We start from the raw sequence: 14,182 nt of genomic DNA, 5'->3' as shown, positions 1-14,182 counted from the left end.
TCTGAGAGCGTTAAATATCTCACTAATCGTGAAAAATGGAAAAAAGCTCCCGTTTAGATAATAATTTGCAGATATCCACCGTTGAATCGTTGAAATATTATTGTGGCAAACTACGCAGTAAAATGTTGCCAAATAGTTATAAAACTTATTTTTTATTTCATGGAGCGGCATATACAGTTGAGCGAGTTCGGATGTGCATTTGTTGTAATAGAACTGCAAATTTGATCGTTTATTTTGTCCTTTTTTAAATTCTGCGAGCTACTATTTCCAGAAAATTTTAAGAAAAAATCAATGCAAACATCTTAAAAACTTCGTCGTATTGTATTAAAGCTATAGATTCTCTAAGTTTCCATTTACATGCTCCATTTCTCTCATTGACGTGTTCCAATGGACGGCATATTATGGACTGGAATTTTTTTCGCTTCGTGTCTATTGCACCTTCAGCCAACTTTAGACAATGACTGGAATTTTCTGACGAGGTTCTTTTAAAATTAAATTATATCAGCAGAAAAAAAGGTCCACTTGCATACGACGCAAGTGGAAGTGGTGACGCACGCTGTTTTGTTGTACAAGAGATAAAGTTGAAAATTCTCTGAATTAAACAAGGTAAACGCTCAAGTTTTCGGAGGTTTTGTTCTTATCTAAAAGATCCACCCGACCAGTTTCATGATTTAAGCGGCTATCGATATAAAAGTTGATTCCTGGATGAGCCCGCTTTATTTAAATTAACTTACGCTGATCGGGGAAGCGCCCTCTGCACACACACACACCCTCACCCTCCTTCACAAAAAAAAAAAAAAAAAAAAAAAAAAAAAAAAAAAAAAAAAAAAAAAACGGTGGAAGCCATAGGTACATACGGGTTATATAGGCATGCCGTCCACGTTCTGGGCTCAGTGGCCGGCAATTCCGGGCGTAACACCCGGAGCAATCGAAACTACGGCTCCAGCACCCGTAACTTCCAGCCTCTGAGCCCGGAACGGGTGGTATGTCTGTCAAAGACAAATAGTAAAATCAGGCATTTTGTGAAATGCCTAGGCAAATAGTCAAATATTCCAACTTGGATTGTAATTCTGCTTCTTTCCCTAATTTCAGACAAAATAATTGATTTCTCCTGTAAGAAAAAATTCACAGAAAAAATTTGAGTAAGATTTGAGTAAAATTGAGTAATAATCCTGTAAGAAAAAGTATTGAAAACTCACAAGCTCCTCGCCATAAATTCACAAAATTTTATAGACCGTCAAAATTTAACTATCTGCCTAGGCATTTGACAAAATGCCTGATTTCACTATTTGCCTGCGACATGTCTATACAACCCGTGACTTTTTTTCAGTGTGGAAGTTGGGTTGCGTGGCGGGTGAAGGGCGCACCCCCTATATGCACGATACGGCATCAGGGCGTGAAGCAGCGCTGGCTGACGATCCGGGTTACGATTGAAAAATAAACTTCCGCTGGGATCCGGGACCAGGATGCGAGGTCGGACCGTGGCGAAAAAAAATGAGCTTTGTTTCACCGGAGGTGAATTTGTAGCTGCAGAATCGTTAAATACCCTATTTAGAGAGTTAGCGCGTCCTTCCGGGCTCCGGTTCACGGGTGTGCCAGATTTGCCGCAAATGAACCGTCACGCAGGGTCAAATCCAAACGGCCGCGATAATGGATTTTACGAGGAGACCGAATCGTTAATATGCTGGGAAGCACGACCTCTGGCCGCTACGCGGCTAAACTACTGTGCACTGGAAAAAAAAAACACATTGGATCTAGAGTCTAGACTCTTAAAAACATCGACAAGAAAAAATACTCTTGATTTAATCAGATTTTTGCTTAACCCTAGTCTGCCTGAGCCTCTGAACCAACGAGAAAGCCTGAGCGGGGTCAATTTGACCCCAGCTGAAAATCAATTAGTTAGCTGTGTTTTTTTCATGTTTTTAGTTAATATCAGTGCACTAACCTTACAGGCCTTAACCATAAAGCATATCTAAGTTTTAAAAAAACACGGCGCAGGGTATGCAACCATATTATCATACACATGTTGCCATGTTGTTCTCAGCATGAGAAAAAAAAAATCATAGGGCTACTGAATACTGAAAACGAAAAAAATCTGAAAAATTTTGCTTGTTTTATAAGTTTCTGAAAAAAATTAAAAAGAGAAAAATGAATACACCTTCAAAGTAAGCTTTTGTGATGCTGAATGGTAAAATATATGTTATAAGGATATCTGACCCAGCTCAGGCTTTCTAGGGCTACTCGTGAATTTTTTGATCTCTCACGCACATTTTTTTTTCTTTTTTTGTTTTTCCTTCAAAATCGTGTTCCTAGATGTTTTTGTAGAGCTATCTGTGAAGGACAAAAAATTTCGTGCATACCACGAGAAATGGCAAAGAGTTGAAACTCCCGTGGGGTCAATCTGACCCCACTCAGGCAGACTAGGGTTAAATCAAAAGGAAATCCGCTCATTTTAAGAGGCTTGGTTCTTGATTTAAGCAAAAATCTGATTGAATCAAGAGTATTTTTTCTTGTCAAAGTTTTCAAGAGTCTGGACTCTAGATCCAATGTGGTTTATCTTTCCAGTGTGCTAAGGATAAACGCAGTGTGAGCCCCTTCCCCTTAAGCACCCCCACGGAGGAACATTCAGAGACTATCTTTTCCGCACAAAGTACATTTGTGGTAATTTTTCCGATTATGGTTTCCGCAAAAAATCATTTTCGCACAAATAATTTTCTGTAGTATGTGGCAACGTCGGGAAAAATATGAGCATATTTTAAAAATAATAAGTGAACAAAGATTGAAAAAAGTATTTATTACCTTACTCAGCAGTCCTACAAGGATCGTCAGGATCCAGATTTTCGTCCGTGGATTTTCCATTTTCATCTGCGTACTTATACTTCAACCTTACTACATACTTCAAGGGTTTGTTCCTTTTTCTTGTTTTTTTTGCGTCAATTCTATGAGGCTACATTCACTAAAACTCTTTACATCTTTTTGATGCGACAGGACTTAATTAAATCTCAAGAAAATCCAATTTTGTTATTCCTGAACGGGATAAACCTTTTGATTTGCCTCAGCTAAAGGCTCTTAGATTTTTCCTGTGTACGATAACTTTGCGACGGCACCGGCGTACCGTCGTGCTTCGAGTTACTATTTCTCCACGGAGGTGTTACACAATATCATACGAGATTGAAAGTACCCCAACGTATCAGGATTGATGACATCATTCAAAAGCACAAAGTTCCCTAGTAAATTAAATCGAGTTACGACGACAAGGAGGGATTGGTAGTAGAAAAACTTACTAAGTTCTGGTATCTATATTCAATGACGTTTGGCATGATTTTTGAACTTCATTAGCGGAAAAAGTGACTTGAATTAAAAAGAAATATGCTCAAATTTACTGCCGAGAAGATTTCCTCGTGAATAGGAAAAAAAAAAAAAAATGATACAGAAGTGCAGAAATGAATTGTGTACAGAAGAAAAGATGCTTTTATAAAAATAAAAGTCATTTACATCAAGCAGAAACCCGCTTCTATTAAGCAATTTGGTTCTTGATTCTAATAAAATCTTCTTGACGGCATACTCAAGAACGTTTCTACCTACATCGAGTCACTTTTTTCTCTATTGTAAGTCAAAAATTATGTTCTAGGACTTGGTGGGTTTTTGGAATACCGCCCTCTTTTTGTGCTGTGGTATCTTAATTTATTCTGCGAGGACAGCTCCGTACTTTTAAAGGATGCCTGCCATTCTTAATATGTTGGAGCGCCTTCTATTTCGTATGACACTGTGCAACACCTCTGTTTAGAAATAGTTGCTAGAAGCGCCGCGGTGCGCTGCCGCTGCGCGGCGGGCGACGGGCGACCAGCGTGACTTGCGCACAAGCGCCTACAAACCTAACAGGGATACTTCACGCATTGCGTAATGGGTGAGGTATCCCTGTTAGATTTGTAGGCGCCTATGCGCATGTCGCGTCGTGCTGGCAGTATACTCCGCGCGCGTTTCGTGTTTGGCTCTATTATTTGAACTCGCGGCGTCAGCGGTTTTCAACTCACGATTTTGAAATGTTTGCACACTCCACATCGATTATTCTCATTTATATTAATGAAAGAAAAGAAATGTCTCAAAGGAAAATATATTGAAAGTATTGTAAATATTAAGATGGTTCCGAGGCAAATTTAGGGATTTCCATTTTAATTTTTTTTTTTACATTTTGTGCCTCTACTGTGTTGCAGCGTGGCGCACACGCAACCAAACGCTCAGACTTGGACGTATTTGACTCTAAAAGATCGCTGTACAAATGGGTTAAAACCAAAGATTGCGTTCTTCTTGGTTTTTCCCCTCTTTCATTCATTTTCGTTATAGTCTCTTTTAACACAACTACAGCTCATTGAGATTAAGTCGATGTCATCGCTTGGATAAGGTTTAACAAATATTTGCCACGTTTTAAAAAAGTGAATGTTTCAAAATGAAGTAATATTTTCATCAAAAAAAGAGAAAAAAAGGTATATTGAAGGAATATTTTACATAGAAAAGTTTAAGGGTGGAAATAAAACCAGGGATTCACCGAAGACAGTTTGAAAAAATTGAATCAAAAGAAGAAAGTAAAGTTTCATTTAAAAAATGAGTTAGCATAACAACATCTCCTTCTCTCTCAATTTGGTCATTTCGATATGTCAATATAATTTTACACACGGACTAAAGTATAACGCTTAGACCAAGTCATTGTTACTCATTTTATGCAAGGACGTAAACCATCGGACAAAACAGGTGCAGGGACAGAAAATCGTAGACGGAATGTCCTGAAACCAGACGGCCCTTTAGATGTTGGCAATTTTCCTTTGACAAATATAACGATTTTTTTTTTTTGAAAAGTAGTAAAAGTATGTCTTCCACGTAGTTGCTCGAGAATTTTGTTCGTAATTTGATCCAAAGCGTTTGAAAATTTAAAGGAAGAACACTCATAACTTATTTCACACATGAATATTTTCCGAGAGGAAATTTGTCAACATTCGGATGCTTTCGCGGTAATTTTCCACTTGGCACGGCAGTAAACTCCCAGACGAGACAATATATTTCCTAGAAAAAATGATCTCGCGGCATTAAAGCGGAAAATTTTGATGGGAATGTCCTCGTAATGGGAATTTAAAACAGTCCGTTGACATTAGCATCGAGAAAAAAAACACTGTTATTTTACGTTTACCACGGTAGTAATGTCCCGCGGGATTCCACTATAGTAGAACCGTGGAATTTGGTAACATTATTGATGATCACGGTAACATAATGTTACGTATGATAGATTAAGATTAATAACTAAACCAATCATTAAAATCCGGGATGTGTCATATCACCGGTCTTTGAAATATCGTGAACTTTTGAAGAGAAAATACTTAGCGTTGTGCTGTAATTCATACGTTGTCCAGTGACCCGCATTGTGAGACCCCTATCGACGGTGAAACTACCAAACCACGTATCTTGGTTTGCGGCGTCGCAAACTTCCTGTCATACTTTATTTTTTAAAGAGGAAACTTCTCAATGCTGATTCTTGAAAACCTTTGTAATTTCTCCTCTCAGTGCGAAAAAAATTCTGTGAAAATTTCAAGTAATAATATTGAATCGTTCTTCTTTAAAAAAAATAAAATGAGAGCGGAGATTTTTAAAAACCGCAAACGAGATACGTGGTCTGGTAGTTTCACCGTCGATATCTAGTGTAAAAGAGGGCAAATTTTTAGAGGGTCCTGGAAGGCAGGAAGATTAGACTAACACTTACGTCTTTTTTTCTGCTGCAAAACCAAAATAAAAAAATTGGGGGAAAAAACCCGGCTTTTTTTAGTTGTCAGTTGAGTTAGTAGCATGATGACTTGATGACGACTAGGATTGAGTAGTAGGTATTAGTCTAGCTCGTTTTCTTGCAACTAAAAATCTTCGCTCTTCTGTCGAAAGAACAGAAAACAAGAGCTTTCTGTGTTTCTGTTGCTTTCTGTCTCGATTTCCGTATAAATCCCAGAGAGCATAGAGTTATACCGAGAAAAGGACGTTCTTACGTCATAGGAACGACATAATGAGCCACCGTGCCGGGGCTCAAATAATGACTGAACTTTTTTTCTCGAAGCAGAGAACTCCGCTGCACAGTGGATTGAGACCATCAGAGAGGTCGGTCATGAAAATGTTTACTATATGTAAACCTTCAAATTTTGATGTTTAATTCGTCACAATGGAGATGTTGCATATGTGAGGAATTTGGAAATTTGACTGTTGATTCTTACGTACAAGTTCGGGAGAAACACGATGGTGCCACTGGTTTTCTCTGAAATCAACTCCCAAGCTCAAAAAAAGCTCTCAAGTTGAGGCCAAAATGGAGGGGATATCCCACGCTGTCCCGAGAGTCCACCTCTACATCAAGACAAGCTCTTTATGCAAAGATAGGGAACGAATACATTAGCAGGGTTGCCGTGTTTTCAGTTTTGGAGTCCCCAAATAAAGTGGCAGCCCTGTCAATGTATTTGCTCCCTATCTTTGCATGGAAAGTTCGTCTTGATGTAGAGGTGGACTCTCAGGGTAGCGTGGGATATCCCCTCCATTTTGGCCTAAACTTGAGAGCATTTTTTGAGCTTGGGAGTTGATTTCAGAGAAAACCAGTGGCACCGTCGTGTTTCTCGCGAACTTTTACGTAAGAATCAACAGTCAAATCGCAAATTCCTCACACATGCATCATCTCCATCTAAATTTTAAAAGGTATGCTTCTGGAATAAAATTTCACGAAGAAACCAATGGAACCACTTTTAAAATCTCAAAGTTTTGTACGAACGAAGTTATACGCCCTTAAAGTTTCCAGATTTTGTCCGACCTTACCCGCTGACTCGTTCCACTGTGCGGCGGGAATCACGCCCCAACTGCACCGCGCTCTAAGATAGGATTTAATAAGCCCTCACTCGGAATCAAGGCGTAAACGAAAATTCGGTCGTTTTTGAACTTTTGAAGTTGCTGCGAAAGTTCTGTATTTGTGCAGCTGTGCTCATTAGCCCCATCCTAACGCAACGCACTGTCAAACAATTAAATACCCGACTAAACTTGTTTCCGGCCGGCTCGAAAAGTTCCTGAAACTGGCGAATAATAAATATTACGGTCGATTTAATTTTATTTCGGTCGTTCCGAATCGGATCTTTCAATCACACTTTCGATCGGCCGAACATTGCGTGACGTCATTCTGTCCTCTTTCCACGAACCATGCTGTTGCAAACTTGTTTTGAGGAACAAAATGATGGCTAAAAATCGCCTGCCTGCAATCTGACGATTTCACAGGACGAAAAACTTCACCGTTTCCGTAATTTTGGGATTTGTGACCTGCACTGGAAAAAAAAACACATTCGATGTAGACTCCAGACTCTTAAACACATCGACAAGAAAAAGTACTCTTGATTTAATCAGAATCCAGCTTAAATCAAGAACCAATCCTCTTAATTTAAGCGGATTTCGTTTCAATTCAAGCAAAAATCCGATTGGATCGAGAGTATTTTTTCTTGTCAATGTTTTCAAGAATCTGGACTCTAGGTCCAATGTGTTTTTTTTCCAGTGTATGTAATGACAGCGCTTTCATACGGAATGGACCACTAGACATGGTACGAATTTAAGCATTCTGATACATGTTTCTTAGCCAGAATTTCACATAAAACACAATGCGCACAACGAAAACTAATGAAACAAACTCCAAACGAAGATATTAACGTTTTTATTTCACATTGGTTACAAGGAATTTGAACTGCCCGCTCACAAGAAACTCAAAGCTCTACGTGAGTCAAATCGCGCACTACAACGGTTTCAACAAGCTTCTCAATCGAGTAATGTTCATTTTCCACCATTTGTTGTTCAAACTATAAGCAATTTGCTACAGCTGAGCCAAAGCGTCAAGATTGAGGTTGCCAGATTTTTATATCGCAGAGACTGTCATGATAAACGTTTAGCGCGCGATGTGAATCACGTAGAGCATTGAGTTTTAATGAGTGGGTGGTTTGAATCCACGCATCAAGAATCATTAAATATCTTTGGAAGGAGTTGATTTCGGTAATTTTCGTTGTGCGTTTCGTATTCTACGTGAAATTTTAGTAAAGAAACATATATCAGAATGCTGAAATTCGTACCTTGTCTAGTGGTCCATTGAAAACATTAAAAAGTCAGTATGCGTATTTTATACTGTGAAATGCGGCAAACTTGCTAACTCATTTTCGGAAAAATTGTCAGCTATGCGGTACTGTTTTCCAGCTATCAGAGAGATGGAAAAAGCAATATTTTTTCTTAATCAAGGCAGACATATTCCGATATATAGGGTCGCCATTTGAGTATGATTGTGCCAGTATACCAATTCAGCGCTTGGAAAGTAACATTGCTTCAGTGCGGCGGTATTTAATCAATATTTCATGTATCACATCTGAACTGGACGGTTAAACTAAAAACCTTTATGTTTTAATATCTCTAGAAAAGAAGGCGGAGCATTTGACAGTTTCCATTTTTTTAGATAATCAGCGTATTACCTAACGTACCATGCAAATTTAATGCGATTCGTTTAGTTTTAGTTTTAAACCATGTAGATAGATACAAGGAAATACCTGTAGTAGTTACGTTATATTTAAATAAAATTCCTTCCAAAAAAAAAAAAAAAATTGAAGTGGTCACTTAACGTGAAACGAAATTCTGACGAATCCAGGGGTGTCACCACGGTAGATGACGCCAAGAACCGAATTTTTTAAATTACTGAAAAAAAAATATAGTAGATTTTACCATACTCTGACACAGCGTTCCGAGTATGGTAATTAACACCAGATTGTGTGGTAGCATTTACCATATATTGTGGTAAGAATCACCTGAATTCTGGTGAATACTACCATAATTCTGGTCGTTTTCACTGATTAGTGTCATTGCATAGAAAATCAAGTAGACCTATAGTAGCCGTTACCATACTTATTTTTTCAGTGAAAGTGCAGTATCTCGGTTATTAATGAATGTAGAAAGTTGCTTTTTGGACAGATCTTATTATTTTTAGCTGATCTACAAGGGACGAGCTTTAAAAACACGTTTCTGAGATCAACGCAACTGACCCATTGTTTTTCGAATTTCGAAAAGGAAAATGATTTAGGTAAATGGAACATCCTTTCTTGCAGGGGAGTTTTAATGACAAAAATTGCAAAACTGGGGAAAAATTTTGTTCGGAGCCACCTTGACAACAATGACGGGTAGATGGAGAGCCTCTTTCCTTCCCGGATAAGGGCATATCCTTCTCCCGGCCGTGGAAAGTGGTTACTCCAATTAATACGGCAAACATGATGTTAACGTGACCCAGAAACTCAGCGGCTAATTACGTACCCTTCGAGCGCCGTTGCCTGATCTAACGCTTCCGCGGGTTGGTAAGCCATTTTTCAAGTGATTTTCATGTGGATCTGGCAACGATTTCGTGATGCTCTGGGGTGTTCAAAGGAGTTCGTTGCACATCGATGGCTACACTGCAACGGCACTGTTAGAGAACCTAGAGAAGTAGGATAGGAAAGAGAAGAAGAAAAGAAGTCATCCCGAGGATAGTCTCGCAGGCAGCCACCTTAAAGGCAGGGCAACAAGAATAACTTAGGAAGAGAAAGAAGAAGAAATGTAGAGTGAGAAAGATTTGTTGAGAGAAGTTAAAGGAATGTGAAGAAGAGAGAGAGAGAACGAAGGGGCGTGAGATTGAGGATCGCCCTTGAAGAAGAGTTCGTGGCACCGTAAAGCTTAGCACCGAAGCAGAGTGCCGAAAAACGTGGCAACCCTGTTGAAGAAGTCTTAGCGCCGTATAGGACGTAGCGCATAAGAAGAGAAGCAGAGTACCGAAAGACGTGGCAACCCTGTTGCAGAAGTCTTAGCGCCGTAAGAACGTAGCACCGAAGAAGAGAAGCAGAGTACCGAAAGACGTGGCAACCCTGTTGAAGAAGTCTTAGCGCCGTAAGAACGTAGCGCCGAAGAAGAGACGCAGAGTACCGAAAGACGTGGCAACCCTGTTGAAGAGGTCTTAGCGCCGTAAGAACGTAGCGCCGAAGAAGGAAAGGAGCGCCGAAATGCTTAGCAGCTCCGTATACTTACTCGTACTTACTTGTAGACGTAGGAAGAACCTGAGACAATGAACTCAGGAGGTTCGAAGAAGTGACTTGATACAATGAAATCGAGAGTGATGAATGAAAGAAGTGGGCAGAGCCCAGGTGAAACGGGTGCGGGCCCCATTGACGGGGCGGCCGCGCACGGAGCGCTGCCAAAAGGCTCAATTTGAGCCTTTCAGCTGGAAATCCCGGTAAGACGGGTTAGACGTCCATGAATTATGTGTTTACCACGTCAAAGGGGCAAAGGTTTCGGTTAGTGCCCTTTAAGCGGCCTTTGAATGGACCGCAACGGCAGGTCTACGGGGAGCGCGCTCTAGCGGCGAAAATAGTAAGCGCGGATCCGGGAATCCCCGGGGCGCAGTGGGCACGCGCGGCGCATAGCGGGATAACGAGAGTGGGCACGCGCAGCGCATAGCGGGATTCTTAACACACTCCCCGCTTTGAACCCCCGTGTTCAACTATATTTGACCCCAGGGTGTGGTCGCAAGAGCGGACACCGGTAGGAGATCGCCATCCCAAAGCTCTGATGATTTTTCTCGTCTTGCGGGAGGAGAATGAGTTGATTGGATCATCGTAAGAACGTGGTGGATTACGAGATGGTAATCGCTTGAATTTGAATTTTGATTTTTGCACGTTAACGCGGGTGGATGACGACCAGGAGCCATCCGATGACGGAGAGATCCGTTTGGGCCAATGTCGTTGAGGGGTAAGGTTTTTGTTAGGCGAAGAACGTTCGCTTTGTTTGGGGGTAACGGAGGAGCTTGCCGCTGATTTGATTCGAGGGGACGCATTTTGGGTCCGAAATTGAGGTAGAGCGAGGTTTCCCTTTGATTTGAAGACACTCTTAATAACGTTGGAGTGCGACAACTTGAATTTGTTTTCACGGTTTGCGACGAAAATTTTCGGTCGATCAGCTTGAATGTGAAATACTTTGTGTATCACAGGTGCTTCCGTGTTTAACAGTGTATTGCAGTGTGCACAGTGCAAATGCTGTGCTTGCACCGCCGTGGGGCCCATCAAGGCCGTGCCAAAAATGGTCGGTATGGCCATTGGCATGTTTGCACCTAAGACCACGGGTGCTCCGAGGCGTAGATATGGTAGGAGGTCGGCTCCACACAGCATGTCGATTTCTCCAGGCAAATCAAATTGTGGATCCGCTAGTTTGAAATCTCGAACCTTTGTATGCACCTCTTGTGATACCCGTTGTGTGGGCAACGGGGCTGTGATGCTGTTCAACACTTCGACTGAACAGTTTTGAATGACCAACTCCTTCTCAGCCGTTTTTAGGGCAATCTCAGTAGTGCCTTTGAGTTTGACAGGAGTTTCTGAGACGGCGTTGATGACTGCTGAAGAAGTTGTGCACTTGAGCTTCAGATATTTTGCGGTTCTTGTGGTGATCATGGAGCGTTGAGCGCCCATATCAAGAGTGGCGGTAGCCACCCCCGGTCGAGGAAAATGACGTCCTACTAAAGTCCCGATAACAAACGGGTGGCCGACACTCTTAGTCACAGGCAACTCCCTTAATCTGAAAATTGATTCGGTTCCCATTCGACTGCAGCCCAAACGACGGCACGGATTCCTACGATCTTGGTGTCTACGGACGCATCTCAATGAGGACTACAAAGTGTAAGAGTTTCATTAAGATCCATTGAGTTTTCAAAAAGTTATAAGCACTTAAGGACCCAAAACGACGAAAATTTTACTTTTCACTTTGCCGGGAAATTTGAATTTCAAGAATCCAAGGTCCTGAGAAAGTCACTCAAACTCCGCGATAACGGTAAACCTTAGACCCATAAAAGTGGGTACCTAAAGAATCGCCATGTTACCGTGTGTGCCGCTTTTGACTTTATTTTAACATTCCAAATGTTTTAGAAGAGAAATTACGTAAAAACGACTAAACTGACTGCCGACCTCCCCGTCAAGACCACCTTTCACAGCAGATTTCTCGCTTATACGTTGGCCGATTCCAGTGAAACCTACAAAGGATCAAGGTTGAGGATATGAGGATTTCATTTCTACCACATTTAATAGGGCTTCATCGCACGGATAATTCAGCATCGGCTAATATCTTTCACAATTTTAGCTGTAACCTTTTGAATTTAGAGAAAAACCGGTAGTGGTTCAATGCCATTGGTTCATTCTGTTCAGGTCCGTCCGAGTTTCGGGAACGAAATTCCCCTACCAGCCTCTAACTAGTTGTGAATAGATTTACCTAAGTTAGATAAGAGTTTAATTCTTTGTAGATGCTAACTACTATATTTACATACTCATATTATTATGCCTCACGTGTTCTACTGGAGCCCGATATACTATTACCCTAGTTTCAATGTTCAAGTGATAACTTTATTTTATTGAACGATATGTGACAAATTTTTAAGTGAGGTTATGTCGTCATGTTTATGTCAGTACCTGACCTAAGCGATAGATGTAATTCAGGTAAATTACGTTAACGAAATTATACCGAAATTGTGCCAAACTTTAAAAAGGAAGCAGCATTTACATCACAGAATGCATGCTCATGATTAAAGTCTAAAAATTACTGAAATATGAGCCTCGGCCTTCACATGCGACTGTCACTGAACTTCGACCAAAATGTATTTTCTCTATATCTTACTATCAACCTATGTGCTATGGAGTGATTATGCGTTTCTGAAGTGTATGTTTTTGAAATTAAGAATATGTTTTCTTATTTATCTTGGAATCCTCCTATCTCTTCTACCGTTCTTGTTACGCAGGGCTTGCGTACCTTAGTATGTGAGGCACAATTCCATCTCTTTTCGGAACGATTCAATAATAGATCAACTTAATGTCACACAATCAAAGATCTTTGACTGTGAGCATTTGCTCAAATTGGTTTCTTCTGAGTCTCTTTGATTTTGCGTCAGGAGTTGTTAGAAACATCATTTTGCCCAACCAACAATAGTAGCAAGGTCTTTAATGAAAGGTACGTACTTGTTCTATTCTCATAATTTCATAAGTTGATGATGAAAATACAATGAAGGCTTCATTTTCTTGCATCGATTACTGTGTGAAATGGGTGCGTCCATTCTTCCTCTGTTCAAAAGCGTAACTGAATAAATTGCTTATCTGTTAAGAGGACTACAGTAGTAAGATACGTAGGTGCCAGTTCCTACCTAGTTCCATTGGAATAAGTGCAATTGTGTCAATCAAGGCTGAATACAATCGGACCCCATGGTATCAATGTAATCATAAATGCCTCTCCAGTAGTACCAACTAAGTTCGGTATATCCTCCGATCAAGAGATGGAGATTGCCGTTTCAGTGCGAAGGTGGGCCTACGAACCCTGGTATGGTGTCCGTAAGTACCGCTTTGGCCTCTCTCATTCAGATGATCCTTTTTTTCTCATGAACTCATGCCGATACTTGGATCTCCAGACTTATTTACTGAATTAAGAACACAAAAGATTAGATATCAAGTAGGTCAAGTCAGCAGTTGTTGGCACATTTCAGGGTTTACCAACATAATTTTTGTCACTAGCAAAAGACACTAGCCGCAACGCAGCGACTCATAGGTTCAATTGTTCCCAACCGATCCGTGATTCGGCGTCAATCCTTTGCATAAAAAAATCAAGATATTTCCACTATTATAAATTAAATCCATCATTTAATTTTACAACAGTTCTGTGTGCGTTTCCCACTGTCTGAAGTTCAGTAAAAATTAGGACTCGATTGTGGTGGTGGTGACCACATTCTTTGTGACGCAGTTCCTTTCCTTCTCAAACTATTTCAACCAATGAACACCAGAGTCGTTTCATACCTAGAGTTTCGCCTTGTAGAATCAATTTTTGATTGGCTCTTGCATTTTGGTTAAAGCGGGATACTGAAAATGAACCGTGGAACGAGGGGTACGACAAGAAACAAACGGAACGAGAGAGGGAATGTATAGTAACAAACCAACAAGAGCAAAATAAACACAACCTAACCTCCAGAATCCAGAACCCAGAACTTAATCTCAGATCCAACGCCTTTCTTACCACGTTGTTGATCAAAAATAAGAAGGCAAATTTTGACGAATTTCTACTTCTATGTTTAAATAAATTCTTCTTGAAAGCTTTGTTTTGGTGCATT

General features: G+C 40.5%; 1 protein-coding gene across 2 annotated transcripts in view; it reads right to left on the bottom strand.

Annotated features, from left to right (window-relative positions):
• The window catches only part of LOC109033369 (uncharacterized), a 358,654-nt gene that overhangs the window by 307,578 nt on the left and 36,894 nt on the right, over positions 1-14,182 (bottom strand). The window lies entirely within an intron of this gene.

Source organism: Bemisia tabaci, chromosome 10 (assembly GCF_918797505.1).
Source record: "Bemisia tabaci chromosome 10, PGI_BMITA_v3".
In the NCBI taxonomy this organism is placed as follows: domain Eukaryota; kingdom Metazoa; phylum Arthropoda; class Insecta; order Hemiptera; family Aleyrodidae; genus Bemisia; species Bemisia tabaci.
Note: the sequence above shows the minus strand (reverse complement) of the source record. Positions and strands in the feature narration are given on the sequence as shown.